At 46.8% G+C, this 21,736-nt stretch overlaps 1 protein-coding gene across 1 annotated transcript in view; it reads right to left on the bottom strand.

Annotated features, from left to right (window-relative positions):
- Positions 1-9,146: 9,146 nt before the first annotated feature.
- LOC146860487 (protein regulator of cytokinesis 1-like) overlaps positions 9,147-21,736 on the bottom strand; it is a 527,922-nt gene continuing 515,332 nt past the window's right edge. The window contains exon 13 of the mRNA XM_085644388.1: positions 9,147-9,374. The gene's annotated coding sequence lies outside the window, so the exon portion shown is untranslated. The remainder of the gene's footprint in view (positions 9,375-21,736) is intronic.

Consider the following 21,736-nt stretch of genomic DNA (forward strand, 5'->3'; position numbering starts at 1 on the left):
CTTGCCTGAATCCTGATGGTGCAATGAGCAAGGGACTCACGTCTGAGCATACCCTCCCACACTAAGTGTGGATAAAATCGATTTGGGAAAAAGGGGGTGGTGATGGACAGAGTTTCTGAATGATGCAGAATACTCTTACCAAGTCAAGAGATCATGGTTTTAATCCATCACCGTTTTTTAGCTAACTGCACCATCCCAGCTCAGAACCTGGCTACATTCAGAAACTCTGTCCATCACCACCCCCTTTTTCCCAAATCGTTTTTAACCACACTCAGTGTGGGAGGGTATGCTCAGACGCGAGTCCCTTGCTCATTGCACCATCAGGATTCAGGCAAGCCGGGCCGACGAAGGCTGTGATGCCAGAAACCGGTCCCCGGAAGCTTGTTTCCTTCCCAGTATAAGAATTGGCTTGGTAGGTTGGTTTGCCCTGTTCCCATCATGCACTGGGACAGGTACAGACTAATTTGCATGTAGCCAGGTTCTGAGCTGGGATGGTGCAGTGAGCTAAAAAACGGTGATGGATTAAAACCATGATCTCTTGACTTGGTAAGAGTATTCTGCATCATTCAGAAACTCTGTCCATCACCACCCCCTTTTTCCCAAATCGTTTTTAACCACACTCAGTGTGGGAGGGTATGCTCAGACGTGAGTCCCTTGCTCATTGCACCATCAGGATTCAGGCAAGCCGGGCCGACGAAGGCTGTGATGCCAGAAACCGGTCCCCGGAAGCTTGTTTCCTTCCCAGTATAAGAATTGGCTTGGTAGGTTGGTTTGCCCTGTTCCCATCATGCACTGGGACAGGTACAGACTAATTTGCATGTAGCCAGGTTCTGAGCTGGGATGGTGCAGTGAGCTAAAAAACGGTGATGGATTAAAACCATGATCTCTTGACTTGGTAAGAGTATTCTGCATCATTCAGAAACTCTGTCCATCACCACCCCCTTTTTCCCAAATCGTTTTTAACCACACTCAGTGTGGGAGGGTATGCTCAGACGTGAGTCCCTTGCTCATTGCACCATCAGGATTCAGGCAAGCCGGGCCGACGAAGGCTGTGATGCCAGAAACCGGTCCCCGGAAGCTTGTTTCCTTCCCAGTATAAGAATTGGCTTGGTAGGTTGGTTTGCCCTGTTCCCATCATGCACTGGGACAGGTACAGACTAATTTGCATGTAGCCAGGTTCTGAGCTGGGATGGTGCAGTGAGCTAAAAAACGGTGATGGATTAAAACCATGATCTCTTGACTTGGTAAGAGTATTCTGCATCATTCAGAAACTCTGTCCATCACCACCCCCTTTTTCCCAAACCTGTTGAGATTCAGGCCAGGTAGGGTTTTTTTTCCGTTCTTTTTTTGACCCTGTTTCGGGAGGTCTAGGTGTTTTTCCAATCATGAATGATCCAAATTGGGGTTTAGTCATTTGGATCATATACTTGTGGGCAGGCTTCAATATGTTGATAAAATTGCTGGGGTGTAATTACAGCACACCCATGTTGGAGGGGGGGGGGTGAAATGTGGTCAGCGTGGTTGGTGGGGGGTTTGCCACATTTGTGGAGGTGGGACTACGTGGGGTGGGATGTGAGCAAAAAAAAAAAAATGAAGTCCTTTTATTGCAAATGCATTTATGTTTTATGTTTTATAAGTCCATATTCGAGTCTGATTTTGGGTAGGAGATTTACCAGGTTCAGGTTAGGTCCCAACTATGGTTAGTAAAGAACTGTTAAGAGTGGTTTCTTTTAATGTTCATGGTCTCAACAATAAAAAAAAATGCGGGCAATTTAACTATGGATTAAAACAGAAAACCCGGCGGTGATATTTTTACAAGAAACCCATATTCCAACGGCAAAACTGCCAGATTTTCCTATGTTTAGGTCTTGGGCAGCTTACAGGGGATTCTCTTAGTCTTCCGCTTCCCATAGGGGACAGCAATATTTTTAAATAAAAAACGTCAAGCAGAGGTTCTTAATTTTGTGAAAGATCAGCAGGGCCGCTGGTGTTGGGTCACCTGCATTCTTAGACAAAGTCAGAGACCAATTACTTTTGTTAGTATATATGCCCCAGTCGAGGACAATCCTAAGATCTATGAGGATTTGCTCAGTCCCTAATGCAGGTTCCAGGTGAGCTGATTGTGGGGGGCGACTTTAATGTCTTAATGAATCCTAAAATAGACTCCTCAGTGCAAGCCAAGCGGCAGCTGAAACCTAAATCCTTTAGAACCTTACAACATTATGAAAAAACCTTAGATCTACAGGATCCTTGGCGCTCAGCCTTTCCTTCCAAAATAGCGTATACGTGTTGCTCTGGGAGATTCCGTACCTTTTCACGGATTGATTTATTTTTGGTTTCCCGGAGGCTGTGTTTTAACCAGCAGAGATTCCTACATAATGGTTTTTCTGGTCATGCTATGCTGGTGCTTGAGGTGTAGTTTGGAAATTGTGTTAGATCGCCTAAATGTTGGTCGCTGAACAGACAATATTTTAATGAAGAGGCCTGGGTGGGTTTTATAGGGACGGAGATTAAGGAATTTCTACTTCGAAATAGTGAGTCTGCACCTGTGAGCGTGGTTTGGGATGCACTTAATGCCTTTATTCGGGGGTAATTATTGGTAAAGATGCAGAAATTGTAATAAAAAAAAAAGTTAGGGCAGATAAGAGAATTTTGGAACAGAAAATCCAAACGTCCCATTCTGCATTTCCTAATAACCCCTCTGCGTTTTAACCAGCGCCAGCTCGATCAGGCCAAGCGGGGACTTAGTGCTAACTACCACGCTCAGAGTGAAGCCTCCTATCAACAAATCCGTCAAAAAACCTATGAAGAAAGTAATTTCACTGGGAGGTTTTTAGCCTGGCAGGCTAGGGAGCAAGCTGCTATAAACCAAATTAATGCACTGAAATGCCCCTTAACTACCCTCCGTACAGATGACCCAGCTAAAATTGGGGAAATAATGCTACAGCATTATGTGTATTTACGGCCATCAACAGACGGTGGATAGGACTTTATTGGAAAGTTTCTTGCAGAAAAACGAATTACCGACACTTTCAGGTACAGAAAAATTATCTATGGCAAGTCCCTTTACTATAGAAGAGTTGGAGGGGGGTTATTAAATCCCTCCCAAGCGGCAAGGCCTGTGGTCCGGATGGATATCCTTCTGAACTTAAAACCTTTTTTAGCTCATTTGCAGAATTTTTTCTTCGATTAGTAAATTCTTTATTGGAGGGGGGTGAAATACCAGAGACTTTTAGACAGGGTAATATAGTTAGTTTCTTGAAAAAAGATAACAGCGAGGATCCGAACTCATAACGTCCGATAACGCTATTAAATTTAGATTATAAAATTGTCACCAAATTGTTATCACTTCGGTTGAAGCTAATATTATTAATACGTCGGTGATTGGACGGGTTATAGTAAAACGTGGCACAAGACAGGGGTGCCCTTTATCGCCGGTTTTATTTGCTTTTTTTAATCGAACCGTTGGCATTAGCAATAAGAAACTGTGCTGATATCCGTCCTCCATTTCCATCTATGGCGAAGTTGAAATTATACGCCGACGACATTATGCTTATTATTAAGTCAGAGATGGAGGTCCAGGCTAAGGTCTTCCAGTTTTTTGAAGAATGAGGCTTTAGGAGGGTATCTCATTAATAAAATGAAAACTGAAATCTAATGTGGCGGAGCAAGCTGGGATCTGCACCCTGATATCCTTCCCTGTGTTAATGCCAAACCTTAAACATATCTGGGGGTATATTTCTCCGAAAAAGTTAGTGATTTATACCATCTTAATTTCACACCGCTCCTTCGAAAAATTAAGGCCTTGTTTTTACGCTGGCACTCTCTCCCCTTATCCATCCTGGGTCGGGTGGCCTTGATTAAAATGTCTGTTCTTCCTTTGTTTCATTTTTTGTTTTCAACTATTCCATGTATTTTATCAGGTTCATTTTTTACCCAAGTAGAATCAATGTTTACAGCCTTCCTTTGGGCAAAAAAAATCGTCACGTATTGCACTCAGCACTTTATATGAATAAGTGGAACAAGGAGGTTTAGCTCTTCCGAAACTCAGGGATTACCATCATGATTATTTTGCACAATATTTATCTAGATTTAAACCTGAATTACAGGTAAATCTGTTTATTAATAGTTTTGTGGATCTTATGTGTAAGGAAAGTCAGATTCACTTCCCTCTTCTAATTTTTAAATCTCCCAAACTGGTTCGCTATAAGTGTTTTCAGTAGTTTTTTAAAAAACGACACGCACTTTATAAAAGATACTACATCTCGGTAATCAATTCAGCCACCCTACTATCTAGCATTCTACCATTAGCAGGTATTACGCAATCTTCGGAACTTGCTGCTAAATGGGCCTCGGTAGGTTTCCGTAAGATTTTCTGAGGAATGGAGGATGGCTGACCTGGACTGAAATGTCGCAAGTGACCATTAATGATTTTATTCTTTTAGGGTCATATAACCTTCTTATATTTCTTGTTGAGCTAGATGTTTCCCAAATTGGTGAACAGCAGTTGGTTACTGAACTTTTAGAGGATACATCTAGTAGAAATCCCGGGAGATGGATAAAGCGTTTAGCTTCAATCAGGGTATTGGATCTTGGACAGAAGGCAATTAAAAAATGGAAGGACCATGAAGATGTTGAAATTTATGTGAATTTATGGTCGACGACCAATAAACAATTTTAGTGCATTAAGAGGGGCGAACTGGCGAAGGATGTTTTTTAATAAATGGTAACTTTACCAAACCCCTCTTTCTCTTTCAAAAATGTATGCTAATTCTTCAGCAAATTGTTTTCGATGCAACATCCATCCTTCAGCTAATTGGTCACATATTATGCTGCAATGTCCTAAGATTCAGAAGTTCTGGGAGGATATTTTCTGCTATTTGGAAGCTGAATGTTGTATTCAATTAGGGGGCCGGTGATGTGGCTGCGGCAGGGGATGTTGAGGAGTATGGCAGCTTCTTGAGGAGTTTCTGGGTAATGCCGGTGTAGTGTTGTCATAGTCGAGTCGGCTGCTGATGTGAGTGGGTGACAGTCTTTCTGGACTAGGTGGGGATCCCCTTGAAGATCTGTCGGAGCAGATGTAGCATGTGGAAGCAGGACAGCGTTGCTCTGGCGGTTCATGGTGAACGAGGAGTCCAGGTTGATGCAGAGGTTTGGTGCGTGGTCTGTGGGTGTAAGGATGGGGGTTCAAGTGATGCAGGCCACCAGGAGTCGTCTCAGTCGGAGCCCAGGATGCGGAATTCAGCCTTCTCGGAGTTGCGCTTGAGGCAGCTGTCCTTAATCCAGGTGGCGACAGCCTTCATCCATCGTGGAAGTTGTTCTTGGCGACTGTGGGTTCGTTGGTGAGGGAGAGAATCAGCTGGGTATCGGTGAAGGAGACTATGTTGAGTCCGTGGTTCCCGACAATGGCTGTGAGCAGGGCCATGTAGAGGTTGAAAAGAGTAGGGTTCAGGGAGGAGGCCTGAGGTACTCCGCAGCTGATCTCGTTCAAAGTGGAACGGTGGTAGTCTCACCTGCTGTGTCCAGCTGGTGAGGAAGGAGCAGGATCCATTCCAGGGCTTTGTCGCAGATGGCATTGTGGAGTCTTGTGTATAGGGTGTGGTGAGAGGCCGAAAGGTCCAGGTGGATGAGGGATGCAGTTTTGCCTCGCCGAGGAAAGTGTAGACATATTCTGTGGTGGTGAGGAGGGCGATCTCTGTGCTGTGGTTGCTTCGGAAGCTGGATTGGGAGCGGTCCAGGAAGTGGTTTGCTTAGAGAAACTCTGAAAGCTGTGCATTGATGGCCTTCGATAACCTTGGCTGGGAAAGGGACCAGAGAAATGGGTCTAAAGTTCTTTAGGTCGGTCAGGTCAGCAGAGGATTTCTTCAGCAAGGGGTTGATTGCTGTATGTTTCTAGTCTTCTGAGAAGGTGGCAGAGTGGATAGAGCAGTAGATGGTGTGGCACAGTTCCGGGGCGATGGAGGTGCCGGTTCTGTTGAAGTCACGTAGACAAGGATCCGAGGGTGCTCCGGAGTGAATACTCTTAATGATATCGAGGGTGTCGTCAAAGGTGAGGGGTTCCAGATGACCAGGGTCTGCTGAGGTCTGGTGTTGGGTGCGGTGGTTGCGGTTGGGGAGAGAGGGTCTTGGGTATTGAGGCTGTCGAAGCGGTCGTAGAGCTCTTTATTCTTACGGTAGAAGATGGTACCAAGGTTGTTGCAAAGGTCTTGAGAGGGTGGGACGTCTGCTGTTTCTGTGCTGGGTTTGTGAATTTTTTGACAACAGCGAATAGTTCTTTGCTATGGAGCGCTTTAGCATTGATCCTTTCTTGAAGTGCCGCTTTCTTTGTTGTTCTAATGAGGCGGTGGTGTTCGGTACGAGGGAGTTTGAAGGCTGAGTGTTCTTCCGGGGTCTTGCTGCTCCTCCATCTCTTCGAGCCATTTACAGGTGAGTCTGGATTTATGAAGGGCAGGAGTGACCCAGCTGGTTTTCTTGGAGTGTCGCTTGCCTGGGGATGTGTGCTGAGCTATTGGAGTCAGAGGATGTCGGTGGTGGGTTTCTGCTAAGGGAGGTGTTGAGCTGTTCTTTGGGGACTTTGTTCCACCTTCTGTGAGGGTAGTGGTGGGCGTGGGGTGTACGGTGGGTTTAGTGAAGGAGAAGTGGACTCAGCAGTGGTGGTCCAAAGCAGCTCAGAGGGGTCACTGAAGGTGATGTCGTTGGTGGAGAAGATTGGGTTGAATATGTGTCGTGCTGAGTGGCTTGGGGGAGGTGACCAGTTGTTCGAGTCAGAGGGTGAAGAGGTTCTCCAGCAGGGACGAGGTGTTATTGTCATTGGGGTTGACCAGGTGAAAGTTGAGATCGCCAAGGCTGATGTAGTCTGTGGAAGCGAGAGCATGGGGTGCGATGAAGTTGATGGAATGAAGGGTGGGCGGAGCCCGGGGGATCTGTAGATGAGGTTGCTGCAGAGGGCTGTGTTCGGTTTGGTGTGGGCCTGAAAGTGGAGGTGCTCCATGTTGATCCAATGGTCGTTTGCGTGAGTTGTGAAGTGGAGGGTGCTTTTGTGTATGATGGCGATGCCTCCACCTGGTCCTTGTGATTGATCTTGTAGCCGATGTGGGATGGCTGTTGCAATGTATGGGGTGAGGTGGCGTTCATCCAGGTTTCCATGAGTAAGGGGATGTCAGCGTGGACGTAATAGAGTAGGTCCCAGATCTCCATGGGATGTTTGTGGAACATGTGTTGAGCTGGATATAGCTATGGTGGTCTAGTCCGGTATTTGTTGGTCATGCGGTGGGTGGGACTGGTGTGCGATGGCAAGTGAAAGTGCAGCTGCAGTTTCGGCAGGAAAAAGGGCCCTGGGTGTAATTTGGCGACACCCGGGGGTGTGGCGTCCGGTGATGAGGGTGCTGGCATCGTAGCTGTGGATGGTCGGGGAACAAAGTCCGTGGAGCAGGGCGTGAATGGGCTTGCCTTTGGTGCAGCTGCCATTAAGTAGCGCGAGGGAGAGGTCTGGACAGCTGGGAGGTGGGAAATCGGCACTGGAGGGGGCAATGCCGCAGGGGGTGAGAGGCAGCGGCACACGGAGCCGGAAAAAGCACAAAAGTGCAGAAAAGGAAAGAAAGTGAACAGAAAAGCAGAAAATATAAAAAGGTGAAATTTAAAGAAAAGCAGAGGTCTGAGGAGAAAAAGGCAGAAAAAAAGCAGAGATGCTCCCCACTGGACCATAAGGGATGAGGCGCATGGGGGTGCCGGAGGGTGGAGGGTCGCCTCTAACTCAGGACCTGGAAGGGTCAGGGGGCAACAGCTACCAGGCGGACAATGTCAGTGAGATTGCTCCCTTACCGTACAGTGGCCGCCATTAAGTACTGTGAGGCGGAGCTGGACAGCTGGGAGGCAGGAAAGCAGATAAGCGGTGTTGGAGGACGTGAGGGTGAGCAGCTGCGGGAACATGTTGGCCATTGTTGGAGGACACATCACAGGTCCCCTATCATGTCAGAAGTTATTCAAGATGGACAACTCAAAAATTACTGAGACTAGACACCTGTCTAGAAATCTCCTTGAAACACAGTGATTTTCAAGCCTGGATTGAATTCATAGATCTTTATGAACGGTGCGTTAGAATTCAGTTACCACCAGTTCCTAACTATGGACTACTGCCTTTGAGCAGATGACTGGTCTTTCAAACAGGCAAAAAGTATTTGTGACCACCATTCTTCTTCTGTTCCTTATCACATGAGCACTTCAATAACACTTTTCTATGCACTCTTTGGAGCAACCGTGATACAGACTTCTTAACATATGTATGTATTCTAAAGTTTCTGAAAAATATGAATTGAATTATTTGCTGAAAATCTCAGGAGCAATCTTTTCCTTCTTTCTCTCTCGCCATTAATACAATATGTAATTTAATTCAGTTTTTCTTCTTAAATAATTGCCAGTAGGATCATATTGTTGCTTGTATCATTTGGTTTATCTCTTGCATTCCACATGTTACAGACCTGCCAACTCAGACTGTGCCACATGGTGGCAGGGAAAACGAGGCAAAAACCCATTGTAAACAGTGGATTTCCAGCTAATCAGAAGCTTTGAACTGCCATGGTCTATTAAGGTCTATGAAAGCACACCACAACATCGGCACTAGCCTCAGCAAACTTTCTTTTGGAGGATGGGGTTTGGGGACGGGGTTGGGGAAAAGTGCCTCATCAGTACTTCTTGGCATGAAATGCTGCCCCCTCCAAGACTCCACCCCCCTCACCCTCACTCCCAAGGCTCCACCCCCCATCATACAGTGACTTTTGTTTTAGTTGGCATGTCTGATATTACATGAAAGCACAAGCTTTGGCACACACAGGCTTTTGATAGCACTGGGGGAAGAGCCAAACGCTCAACTCCCTCAGCTGGTGTACTTAGGACACTTCGCCAGGAGACCCACAAATGTGCACGCTGCGCTACAACAAAGACCACATGGCTGGATCCTGTGGAAATTAAACTAGGGCTTGGCAAGCGTTTCCCTTTTACATTCCGACACTTTTTTTAAATTCTGTTTAGTCGTTCTTGAGTGAAAAGCATTTGAAATGTGCCATTTATAAAGAGTGACAAATTTTGAACTTTAAAATCAACGTACAGTTTTGAGATCCATTTATAATACAGCTATTTGGAGTCCCACAGTGGTTTTGTAAATACATTTATTTAGTATAATTAGCATTACTTTAATTTAAAAAATAAATAAAACAGGTTTGCAGGTACGTAACAGACTTTCCTTCATCTCAGTTGAATGTTCATGTGAAAATTGACTGTCCATGGCAGAGAGTTTGCTTCGTTAAAAACCTCTTGTTCACATGAGACTTCATTTCAGCCAAACAATCCATTCCTTTGGAAATCCATGATTCAACTCCCTAGGTCCAACACAGAAAAACATTAAATATAGAGTAATTAGGTTTAAAAATAGCCTTAACAATTAAGCATGATTCTGCAATACAAGTGCCAAACCCAATTTCAATCACAAATTTTCAGTGCTCAGAGCGAACACCTCATAAAATGACAAGGCAACAACCGCAGAATTAGCAACTCAATTCTGGTGCCTGTATGTTACAGATAACAGAGACCAGCATACAAAAAGCATAGCTCCGCAAGGGGATTACCAGGTTATCTGCAAGCTAGCATTACCTCGGGGGAGACAAGGCCATGGTGGTAGTTTTCTATCACGTTTAAGTCTGAGCATTGCATACACACCCGAAGAGTGGCATGACAGCGTAAAATATACTGCTATCTACAGTGGAAAATGTCACAAGAAAGTCTAGAGAAATAGACTTTTTTTATGCAGGGTGTGGGTCCTATTTCTTTTTTTTTTAATTATTTTTATTAAACATGAAAACAAGCTTCAGATCATCATATACATGTTTACAATACATTGTAAACATGTGTTGCAGGTGTCCCAAGGCCTGGCACATATCTATATAAATTACTAGCTGTTACCATCCATACATTTGAGGAGTACATAAACATCTCATCGTCCTGGCAGTCTCTGGTACATTCCTTGTGGCACTGGCCATTGGTCTCTAGTGGGTCCCATTTCTGAAGAATATCCTACCATGCCGTAGGAAAAAGTCTAAAAATCAGCCCCTCCGTGTAAAGTCTTCCTTAAATAAGAAGCTGGGTAGTGAAAAAAATACTGTAGAGTTAAAGGTTTTAACACAAAAATAATTTGTATTTATTCTTTAGACATTACTAAAGTATTACTTTAAACACCATCTACTGTGTGTTAAGGAGAGTTCGGTGTCAATATTTCCATAGCATAACCAACATGAATAAAATCAAATATCTTGTAGGTAGATATTGGTTACTCACACAAATCGTACGAGTTAGTTGATCTGCCTTGAGTTTGGGGCGGAATGGGTGGGGAGTGGGGGGTGGGCAGGTGTGAAACCAATTCCAAATAAAGTAGCCATGGCACCCATAAAGCCTCAAATTTCTAGATCACGTTTTCTGCAGCCATGCGCCATTACACCAAGACTCCACTTCCTCATATTTGCAGAGGCGCAGCTTCAGGGGGTGGATGGGAAAAAATATATATACAGACACACACATACACACACATATTGTATTAGGGAGTGGCAGCAGCCACTCGGTAGTTCTAGTTAGGGTTACCATAGACAGGGATTTTTTTCCCTTAACTTTGCACCAGTTTGACGAAAGGCTTTGAAACTTTACAGACCTAGTGCACCGGTTTCATTGTCACAGGACTGAAAGTTTTACACTGTTTGGTCAAGGGGGTGGAAAGAAAAACGGGCTTGAAATCCAGTACATTTTACATAGACGTTTGTATTTCACGTTGATCAAAAATGGGCAGTAGGATTTTGCTGAAATTTTAAAGCATTGGCTATTAGGGTGCACCGATTCTTTTGCCTATTGCAGGTGAGTACTACATGAACAACTGAAAGACCCATTTATGCTCGCAAGCTAAAGGAAATAAATACATAAATAGAATACATCTTAATCTACATAAGTTTTCTTTGCATGCTCACTGGCTCACAAAATAAATCTGTGACCAACAAGCCAAACAAATTATCTTCCTTGTGTACTCCTGTGAAACAAAACAGAACAAAGTGACCTAGCAGTGAGCTACACAAGCTAATGTAGGGAGGACATGATAATTAGTCATTAGGAAAAAAATAATCTAAATTTTTATAACAATGATTGGCTTTCTTTCACTTTGGGCTTCATATGTAGCACAGTACTACTAAAAGTAGAAAGGAAGCCAAAAAATATAAACTAGACTGCGTATGTAAAGTGTCAGGATTACTAGACTACAAATAAAAGAAACATTTAGGCTCCCATGATTATGTAAACAAATAAACAAATGCATAATAAATATATTCGATAAAAAGAAAAATCACTACAATCTGATTGCCACTCTGTTATTATAGTTAGTATTCTCAAAGATAGGAATTCCTCCGATACTACCTCCCTAATAACTTTCCACCCGTTTAACAAATCACCACAAAACTTTCCAGACCTATATCGTTTTATACATTTTGAGTTGGTGCAAGTTTTTGTGTTGAATCATTTAGGGGGGTGCAAAGGTGAGAGGGTCCCAAAACACGTTTCCGCCAGTGCATTTTCCATAAACTATTATATTTGATGTAGTGTGAAAATGGCCGAATGGAGTTATGTGAATTTTGGCAGGATTATACATTATGGTGCAGAGAGGATGCTTTCTGGGTACTGCAGTTAAGTAGAGTAAGTATTTTTCAATTTATAAGGCATTTAAACTTCGTGATATCTGTCACTGCTGTAATTTTGCAGAATTTCCCAAACGTTTGCAAACTACTGCAGCACATGGCCGTAAACGTATTTAAACATTTTAAAATAATAAATAAATTTCCCTACCTATTGGACAAGTTACATACCTTCGGGGACGTCTTATCTGGTAGAGACATGATCCAGGTGCAAATTCATTACCTTTGAACTTCCAGCCGTTGGGCTTGATCCTTATATTTTTATTATCAGTACCCCTGGTGTCGGCCTAGTGTTCGTGACGTCAGTGTCGTCAATATAACTGCACTCCAGCGCGCTGTCAGTACTTTTCACGACTTTCAACACCAGAAGCGCGGTGCTATGAAGTAACTGACCATGGTGTGTTAAAAAGAAACTAGGGAACAAAAAAAGACAATTCCGCAGTGCAGGGAGGATGGGAGGGTCGGTAAGGAATCTGTGGCTACCTCATTTCTCTACAAGATACGGCATTACCGCAGGTAAATAACTTGCCAGAGGCCACTGGAGAGCGAGCGAGGTCAGCGCGACAGAGCGGGACCGGGGTGAGAACATGGCAGCGGTGCCCGGCGGAGAGTGAAAGCTCTGATCGACGCGGAGGCCCCCCTGGTCGGCTGGCAGGGACTCCGAAGGAACGAGGAGATATTGCACTCTGAGGCAGCTGGCGACCTGGTGCTGCCCACGCAAACGAAGGCTCGGATTCCTGGTACGAAGGTCCGCCGGGAAGGGGGTAAGGCCGAGAGACGGACTGGGTCCGAAGGAGGTGAGAGCGGCGGGCCCAGAGACCACCTCAGAGGCTGATCCCCGGGGTCGGAGCGCCTCAGCGCTTGGAGGTTCTACCCACGGAACGCAGCGCCTATGCAGCAGAACACAGTGCACCAGCCAGCATACTCGGCTGGCAGGGGCCGGAAAGTGACCGAAAGGAGGAAGTTCAGGGCCCTGGGGGTGGCAAGATAGCGCCAGCAGGGAATTGCGGCCGGGCGGCCCCCGCCTGGGAACCATACGCCGCGGAGGGGGGAAGGCAAGAGAGACCACCTGGGTACCATCGCCCTTGAGTCTAGCAAGAACCTCCCTGGACTGCGACAGGCAGTGGTACAGATTGCGCCCACCATTTTAACTAAGGCCGCAGCAGAGACAGTGAAGAGCAGTGTAGCACCATAAAGTGGCCTTTCACAGGGGCAGGCGACGGCAGTGCAGAATCCGGCGGAGGCCCCAAAGAGATGTAATGAGACCCTCCTCATGCTGAGGGCCGGTTTCAGGTTATAAGAAGCGTGGGGAACCAGGCGACTGACAGAGGGGGCCAGACACTGGACCGAGCAGGGGCAACATGCCCGACTGAGCTGTACCCCAGGAGTCATGGGCTTAACTTCATTATAGCCACAGGAGTGCAGAGGAGGCCCAAGTGATCAGGACACGCGCACCCATCTGCCATAGAGGTGTGGGGGGGGGGGGGGGGAGGGAAGCCGGCAGAGAGTACCCAAGAAGTAGTACTAGACAGACGAGGAAACTATAGGAGTCCACAGGACCAGCAGATCAGGAGGCTCATGACGGCGTTTTGAGAGAACAAGGGAGGGGTCTGACCAGGCAGAGCTGGTCTAGGAGGCAGTGGATCAAGCGGGGTGGCCCCTGAATCTCCATCGGGGGTGACGAATCAGAGAGAAGAGCAATCTGTTGCCCAGGGGGGGGGGATCAGTGTGGTAGGTAGACTGGGCCCTGCCATCCCTGGGGCACGGATCCGGAGGAGGGTACGACAGGGTCCCCCTCACGAACAGCTCTTTCAGAAGGAGGTGCGGTCCTAGGAGGATGGGCGGCTTGTGATACAGCAGTCATGTCCTCGGTGAGAGGAAAGAAAGACCGGAATCTGAAAGACATGCCTACCAAGCTCATGCTGACAGGCAGAGGGGCAGGGGGATTATCCCCAACTGCACAAGTAGGACAGACTCGGAGGGAGCTGAAGCCCCGGTCACCTGCTCTTTTTTGGAAATGTTATTCAACACACTGCAGGAAGACTTCCAGATGCTGAAAGGTGAATTGGCGAAAGATGTGAAGGAAATCAGGCGGGACATGGATGCAGTTGGAGAGCGGGTGGCTAGTATCGAAGGGCAGGAACAGGCCCATGATGAGGAATTGGAGCAGCTACAGCAGAAGGTGATCTGGCTTTGGGTTGATCTCCAGGCACACACGGAAGACTTTGAGAACTGCTCTAGACGGAACAATATCCGTATTAAGGGAGTTCCATCCGGGGAAGAAGGCTCGGATATCATGCAATACCTTCAGGGGTTATTTAGGAGTATATTGGAGGTCCCACCTGACTTTGAAATCAAAATAGATCGCGCACACAGGGTGAGTCTGCAAAGAAGGGTGCCAGCGCCTATGCTGGACATCCTGGCCTACCTTCCCAGTATAAGAACGCATACTACGGGACACCAGGGCCAAGCAACCGCTCAAATATCAGGACCACTCTGATATGCCCTTTACCAAGATCTTGCTCTGATAATTCTATAATAACGACGGGTGTTCCTCCGGGATCAGGGAGTGGCATTCCCCTGGGACCACCCTTTCAGGTTGATCTTCAAGTGGCAGTGTAAACTTCACCAGCTCAAATCATTGCAGGAAACCTGCCGGGTGTTGGGCATAGAGCATCCGTCGCAGGCGGAGAGCAATGGACACAAGATTCCTCCTCCCCCCCCCCCCCACCAAGAGAGATGGCAGCAAGTCCGGGGGAGGCGCATCACAGAGCACATGACAAAACCAGACCCCACAACCATGGCACAGGAGAGGCAGTCGGTTCTAGAGATGCTGTTTAAGAAGACATCCTCACAAGATGGCACCTGAACAATTAGGGGACAGTTCAGTGGCTAGATCAAAGCTGAGCCCGGGAGGGAGAGGGTTGGGTGGTCGTTGGGAGCGGGGAGACAATGGGATTGGCCCACATTATGCACCCGTCATTTTTTACTTCCAAGGACACGCGGATAAGAACTGTGAGCCCTGGACAATTTTGGGACGTTTGGGGTTTCCAGTTGGGGTTGGGGGTAAGGGGGGGGGAGGGGGTTTCGGGAACTGGTATAGCTGGTAGTGGTGTTGCAGAGATTACTACTTCTGGGGGGACAGGCTACGCAAAGGGGGTGGGGGCTTAGAGACCACTGGAACACAAAGCTAAGTCAACGAAGGGGCAACCACATCCTCAAGTCATGTTGCACTCTACAGTGAAAGTGATCACCCTCAATGTGAAAGGCCTCAATAATCCCACTAAGAGAAAAGCTATCCTTTCATATTTAGAGAACATGGGAGCGGATGTATGCTTCCTACAGGAGACTAATCTCCTCTCAAAGGATTGGCACCGGATGAGGTCAGGTAGCCAATTTACTCAAGCTGGTGAATTGTCTAAAAAAGGGAAGGAGTGGCTCCAATCCAGGGGGCTGATAGATTTGTGGCTGGCGGCACATTCCCAAACCTCAATTCTCATTTTATTCCCATGCACATATGCATGCCTAGACTATTTGATAGGTATGACGGAAATCAATGCAATGGTGGGCGAGGTCGACATTTCACTGGCATCACTCAGACCATGATGCAGTGACTGTCTCCCTCCGGTTGCCGCCGCAACTGAAACAACCAGGGTGTTGGCGATTGAGGGAAAGCATGCTTCACAAAGATGCAGTGACAAAACAGATCCAGAGATCCACGAACGCATCAAGGAGAATTTAGAGGTAAATTATTACCCTGGCATAATCATGGCCACTTTGTGGGGGGCCCTGAAAGGGGTAGTAAGAAGTGAACTGATAGCCATTTCCACCGCAGAGAATAAAGAACACATGGAAAAGAGGAAGCACTTAGCGCACATTTTAGAACTGGAACAGATTCACAGCTGGACAGGAGCGCCCAGGGTTTGGCTGCAGTTGAAGGCGGCACGAGTGCAATTGGTGGGGCTAGATCTCGACAGAGCCGAAGATGCAGCACTGCGCCTAAAGCATTTCTATTACAGTGGAGGGGATAAGACAGGGCGAATGCTGGCGAGTAAACTTAGGACCCGGGATCAACAAACGAAGATCCAGTCAATTGAGAATAAGGGGGAGGAATTCACGTACTACGGGGATATAGTGCATACATTCAGGGACTTTTATACAGAAGGGAGATCACTTCAGGACCACACACGACAGTATACTTGCAAGGGATCCACAAATCCAAGATAGCCAGGGATCAAGCGGAAATGCTGGATGCCCCGATCCGGGTAAAGGAAGTGATTGGGGCGATATCACATCTTAAACTTCTCAAATCGCCGGGACTGGACGGATTCCATGCGGGCCTCTACAAGTCCTTTTGCCACATCTTAGCCCCAGTCTTGACGAGATTAATTCATTTGTGGGGCCGGGATCAATTCCTCCTGAAATGCTGGCAGCAGCTATAGGGTTTCTGCCCAAACCAGGGAAGGATAAAAAAAAAACCAAAAAAAAACTCTTATCGTCCGGTGTCTCTCCACAATGTGGACCTTAAGTTGTTCACGAGTATCTTGGCGGCAAGACAAGGACCACTGATGCCCAGCATAATAGAGCCAGAACAGGCGGAATTTGTCCAGAAACGACAGAGCGGAGACAATACCCAACGGATCCTTCATTTGATCGATAAAGCCCACGGTACGCACATGGACGCCCTACTCTTAACTTTTGATGCCGAGAAGGCGTTTTACAGGGTGGACTGGGATTTCCTAGAACAAACATTGATCCACTTTAGTATGGGGGACAGATTTAGTGCTTGGGTGGCGAGCTGCTAAAGCTCGCCCCACCGCTTCTATCAGGGTCAATGGGATATGGTCTCGTCCCTTTGTCATCCAGCGGGGTACAAGGCAGGGATGCCCTTTGTCGCCCCTCTTATTCACTTTATACATCGAGCCACTGGGGTAAGGGACAACCCGGACATTACGGGCATTCCCTTTGGGGGTAAAGGCATACAATAAGCCTCTACGCCGATGATAAACTAGCTTCACTTGAGTCCCCGGATCGATCGGTCCCGGCATTCTTAAGGGAACTGGAGTACTTTGGAAAGGTCTCCGGGTTGATGTCGGGAAGTCATTGATCCTCTGATTGGATGGGATGACCACAGGTTCAACAACAGGGGGGCAAAGGTTTCTCAGGGATCAAGGCAACTGACTCAATCCCGTATTTGGGGATTGAGCTGTCTTCGTCTGTTCAACAAACTACCGTTTTGAATTACGCTAAACTTGCCAGTTGGGACTTACAGGGCTGGAGGCACCACCACTTGTCCCTCGTGGGACGTGTTGCAGCGGTCAAGATGTCTATTCTTCAAAAGGCATTATATTTATTCCAGACGTTACCGGTCTGGCCGCCTAGGGGACACTCAATGCTTTACAGAAAGACATACTCCATTTTGTTTGGGATGGGGCACGCCCACGCATGCGAAGGGAAATTGGGGCATTTGAAACCAGAGGAGGGGGGCTTGGGGATCCTGAACCTGTTAGATTATTTTAGTGCAGTCCAAATGCGATACCTGGTGGAGTGGAACAGAGATGAGTCAGAAAAGTGGTGGCTATTCCAAGATAGGGCATTAGCAAAACTCTTGCTGTGGAAGGTGCCTTTTCTGAAGAAGTCTGATAAGTGAGCCCTGGAGATTCTGCGGCCTATCACAAAGTCGGCAATGCAGGAATGGGGTGGCTACTAGAAGGGAACTTACGACATTCCCTTCCCCGTTGACACCTTTATTTGAAAACAGGGAGTTTACCCCGGGGCTAGATGGCAAGGCTTTGTCAACATGGCAAGCTACGCCCTGCAAAGCGGCAGGCCATTTGTTTGATGAGGAGGGGATTATCCCTTTCCCACGACTACGGCAGTACTACACAGTCCCAGAGACGGAACCGTTTCACTATTTGCAAATAAGACATAGCTGATCACGAAGCTAACCGTTAAATTGATTTCCGAACTTTGATATGTTACACCTGCCGACCCCCACCCAATCCACCACTAGCCAGAAACGCTGGGCGAAAGAAATAGGAAGGGAGCTTACGAGGAAAGAATGGGGGGGATATATATAATAAGGCCAAACACGGCGCGAAACATGGCTAGTAAAGAATCAGCCTTTAAAATTGGCACGTACTGGTACCCGACACCTGTGCGCCTTAATAAAGGGAACCCGGACCGCAGTCCTACTTGCTGGTGTGGGTGCGGGGAGGAAGGGACCATTACACCGGTTGTGGGACTGCCCTGTTCTGTCCACATACTGGCCCAGGATTTTGGCTGAGGCACAGATTCCAAGATTCATGGCATATGTAGTATTAGGGTTACCCAGTTCTTTAATGTTACCTTTGAAGTCTCGCAAGGGAAAGCAGATGGGATTAGCTCTGGGGGCGGCGCTTCAGAACATTTTAACACACTGGGGAACACAAATGATCCCTACTCGCACAGGTTGGCTCCATAGACTATGGCATATCCTGGGGATGGAACGCATTCATGCTTCCCTCACAAATAACGTATCCGGATTCAAAGAGGTCTGGAAGCCACTTCTAACGCTTATCTGCAGAATTCAATGAGATCACGTGTCCAAAGTACCTTCGTCTTCTCCAGCTAACGATGACAGACGTATCACCCAACTTGAAAGCTAACATGGAGCGCACTCCGGACACCAACTTACCATAGCGATAGGCAATGCGAATACCAGTTCGGGAGAGGGTAGAGAGGTTTATTGCGCCCTCTGGGATACGTTAGGTTTTGTTTCTTTTGTTATCTTTCCTTTCTTGTGTCAAAACATTGTATGCCTCACAAGCAAATTGTGGATTATGTTGGATTGCACCTCTGAAAGTAACATCAAGTATCTTAGAACATATATTTGGGCTATGGTGTACACTGCGCAAGGTGAGGCAGTTATAAAAATTGTATGCATGATGATGATATCAATAAAACAGATTAAACCTAAACCAGGAAATCCTGCAATATAGAGCGGCCAAACAGGCCCTCCGGGAGTCCAGGCAATAGTGACTGGCGAAGGTGTGCAGAGATGCCCACATGGCCACTCGACAGATGTCAGAAATAGGAACACCACAGTGGTGGGCTGTTGTGGCTGCTTTCGCCCTGGTGGAATGGGCCCTAAGACCTTCAGGAAGCTGCTTCTTTGGCAAGGCATAACATTTTGATGCAGATGATAACCCCTACATATCCTATAAAGAGTTGGTAAACCACCCTGAATTCTTTTGTGCGTTCAGGGTAAAACGATAATGCTCTTTTTGGGTCCAGACAGAGAGGCTCCTCTCCCTTGGAAGGATGCAGAGTGTCAGGAATCGTCGTCCTGCTACCAATACTGCATCTTAGATTTATCATATGAATGGTACTACCCTTTACCATGTTTCTGTATGTTCTCCTCTGATCACCTGTAATCATGTTTAATTGTTCCCCTCTTATCACCCAGTAATCAATCATGTAGTGCTGTGACAGGCTTGTATTTGCCAAATGCTTGGCTACATGCTATTTGGTAATGTGCGTTCTGCTTGTCCTAATTGTGCACATTACTAGTTAGGTGACTTTGCATGCGCATATAGAAGGAAGTCTGTTATTCACTGTTCCATGCGCATGCTAATAATCATCCGCGAGCGCATGCAAATGAGCTTTCGCGAGCGCTTCCAAAGCTCCTGCACGTTCAACACAGGGGCGTCGCTACGTCTTGCTGCCATCCTATAAATAGCTACGCCCTTCTCTAATCAACGCTTAGCTTTGTCTGGGTACCGTTCGTTCCCTCACACGCCAACTGGTTTCCTCGGAGGCGGCGTCCTCTTCCCGACTCGGCGTTCTGCAATCAAGCCTTGAGCCGGCTCAGAACAAAGGACAGTATGAGTGCAGCTATTTCTTGGGGACATGACCAGCGCTTTAAGGAGCTAAGTGAAATCGTTATTTCTTTTTTCTTGAAAGCCCGTTTTTGGATAAGAAACAAAACTGTTTAACCCTTGCTAGTAGTTTAATTGAAGACAGAGTATTAGGAGCAGAACTGTTTTGATTTCAAGACTAAATACAAGACTGAGAAACTTATTACATAAATATAACGTGCAAATTGGAAATGCAATGAGTAAGGAGTTTACATAAGATTGATGAAAGAGAAACCTGCACGCAAATAATGTACCAAGTGGAAACACTGTTTGAAGAGGTTTTGCTGTATGTCTTGAGATTATGAGACTCCAGCATAAGATATAGCTAAGTAAGATGGGCTCCAAGTATATTAGCAGGATATCCATAGCAGTACCATTATATAGACCTTGATCTAATCTTTTTCTATTGTACCAGTACAGTGCTTAGATAAGAGTTCTGAAGCTACTTACTCTATCAACAAGGTGTCGCCAGATCTCAGCTCGTAAGGATAGAAGGTACTTATATGAATGTAAGCTATTATGAGATTTGGCGAGTAGATTGTTATGGAGATATAGGCTATATTTGTTTTTTGAGATGATCTTATAGGCAATAAGAGAATACATCCCTGTCACAAGTTCTAAACTAACCGTGGCTGGTCCGGGTGAAGAAACTGTGCACAAGCGAGGTCTTCCATTTCTTCTTTCTCGGGCCCATTCCCCTTCGGGACACTTGCCAAGGCTAATGTTGAACCAGCAGCTCCGAGAGGTGTTCCGGAAGGGTTGGAGAGCTAACTTCACCCCTGCAGACGGTCCTGGTTTTCAGGTGAGTGCTTGGTCGTAATCTAACACAGAGGTGCGTAGAAAATGGGCAGAGTAACGGACTGTCCCAGACGAAAGGAAGTTACAACCTCGGGCAAAAAGGATTCCCTAGTTCTCAGTACCACTTCATCCAGGAAAACTGTCAGGTAAGGAGGTTGTGATGACAGTGCCTGCAGTTCACTCACCCTCCTGGTAGAGGTAATCACATTTTCAAAAAGAAGCTGTTTGGATGGTGAGCAACCATAGACGACAGTTGTGCATAGGCTCAAACTGTGCTCACATCAAGAAAGTAAGGACAAAATTAAGGTCCCATTGTGGCATGTGAAAAGGAGAAGGGGCAAAACAAGTGGGTTACCCCTTCAGAAATCTCTGCAGCAGAGGAGACTTAAAAAGTGAGGGCTGATCTGGTAGCCAAAGGACAGCCAAAAGGGCCGAAAGGTAGCTCTTCAAATTGCCCAAGGCAGAGCTCTGCAGGGCCGAGGAAAGGATCGACAGGAGGAGGTCTGAAAGGGAGGCAGATAAGTAGTCAATGGACCTTTCTGTACAATAATTTATAAAATGTGTTCCAGCGGCAGGCATATACAGATTTTGTGGAGCGACATCTGGCTGCCAGAATATCTTTAGAGACTTCTGGAGGAAGGTCAACGGTCACAGCTCAATCTCCATGCAAGGAGGCAGAGAGTGGACAGGTTCAGGTGGAGGACCCTCCCCTGCAACACAAGATCATCCTGAAGGGGCAACTTGTTCGGAGGATCGATGCCCAAGTCTAGAAGCTCTGGATACCAAACTCTCCTTGCCCAGTCCAGAGCCACAAGAATAACGTGGCTGGTCGCTCCTGATCTTCTTGAGCAATCTGGGCAGAAGTGGTATGGGCGTAAAGTCGTACAGGAGGCCTGAGCTCCACTTAAGATAAAAAGCGTCGCCTAGCGAAAGCCGCCTTGGAAACTCCAATGCACAGAACCGCTGCCATTGCGCATTCTCTTCAGAGGCAAACAGATCTAACCAAGGCTCTCCACACAGCTGAAAGAGACCTTGTGCCACCTCCAGATGGAGATGCCATTCTTGATCTGCAAAGCACCTTCAGCTGAGCTCGTCCGCCCTGGCTTTAAGAGAACCAGCCAGGTGTTTAACCACCAGGGAAATACAATGTTCCAGCCAAGTCCAGAGACGCAGGACCTCTTGACAGAGTTCAAAACCCCACTCTGCCATGTTTGTTGCAGTACCAGAGGGTGGTAGTGTTGTCCGTGAACACTTGGATTAGCCTTCCCTTTGTGGACAGTAAAAAAGCTTTCAGTGCCAGTCGGATCGCCCGAAGCTCCAACA

Source organism: Triturus cristatus, chromosome 3_1, assembly GCF_964204655.1.
Source record: "Triturus cristatus chromosome 3_1, aTriCri1.1, whole genome shotgun sequence".
In the NCBI taxonomy this organism is placed as follows: Eukaryota; Metazoa; Chordata; class Amphibia; order Caudata; family Salamandridae; genus Triturus; species Triturus cristatus.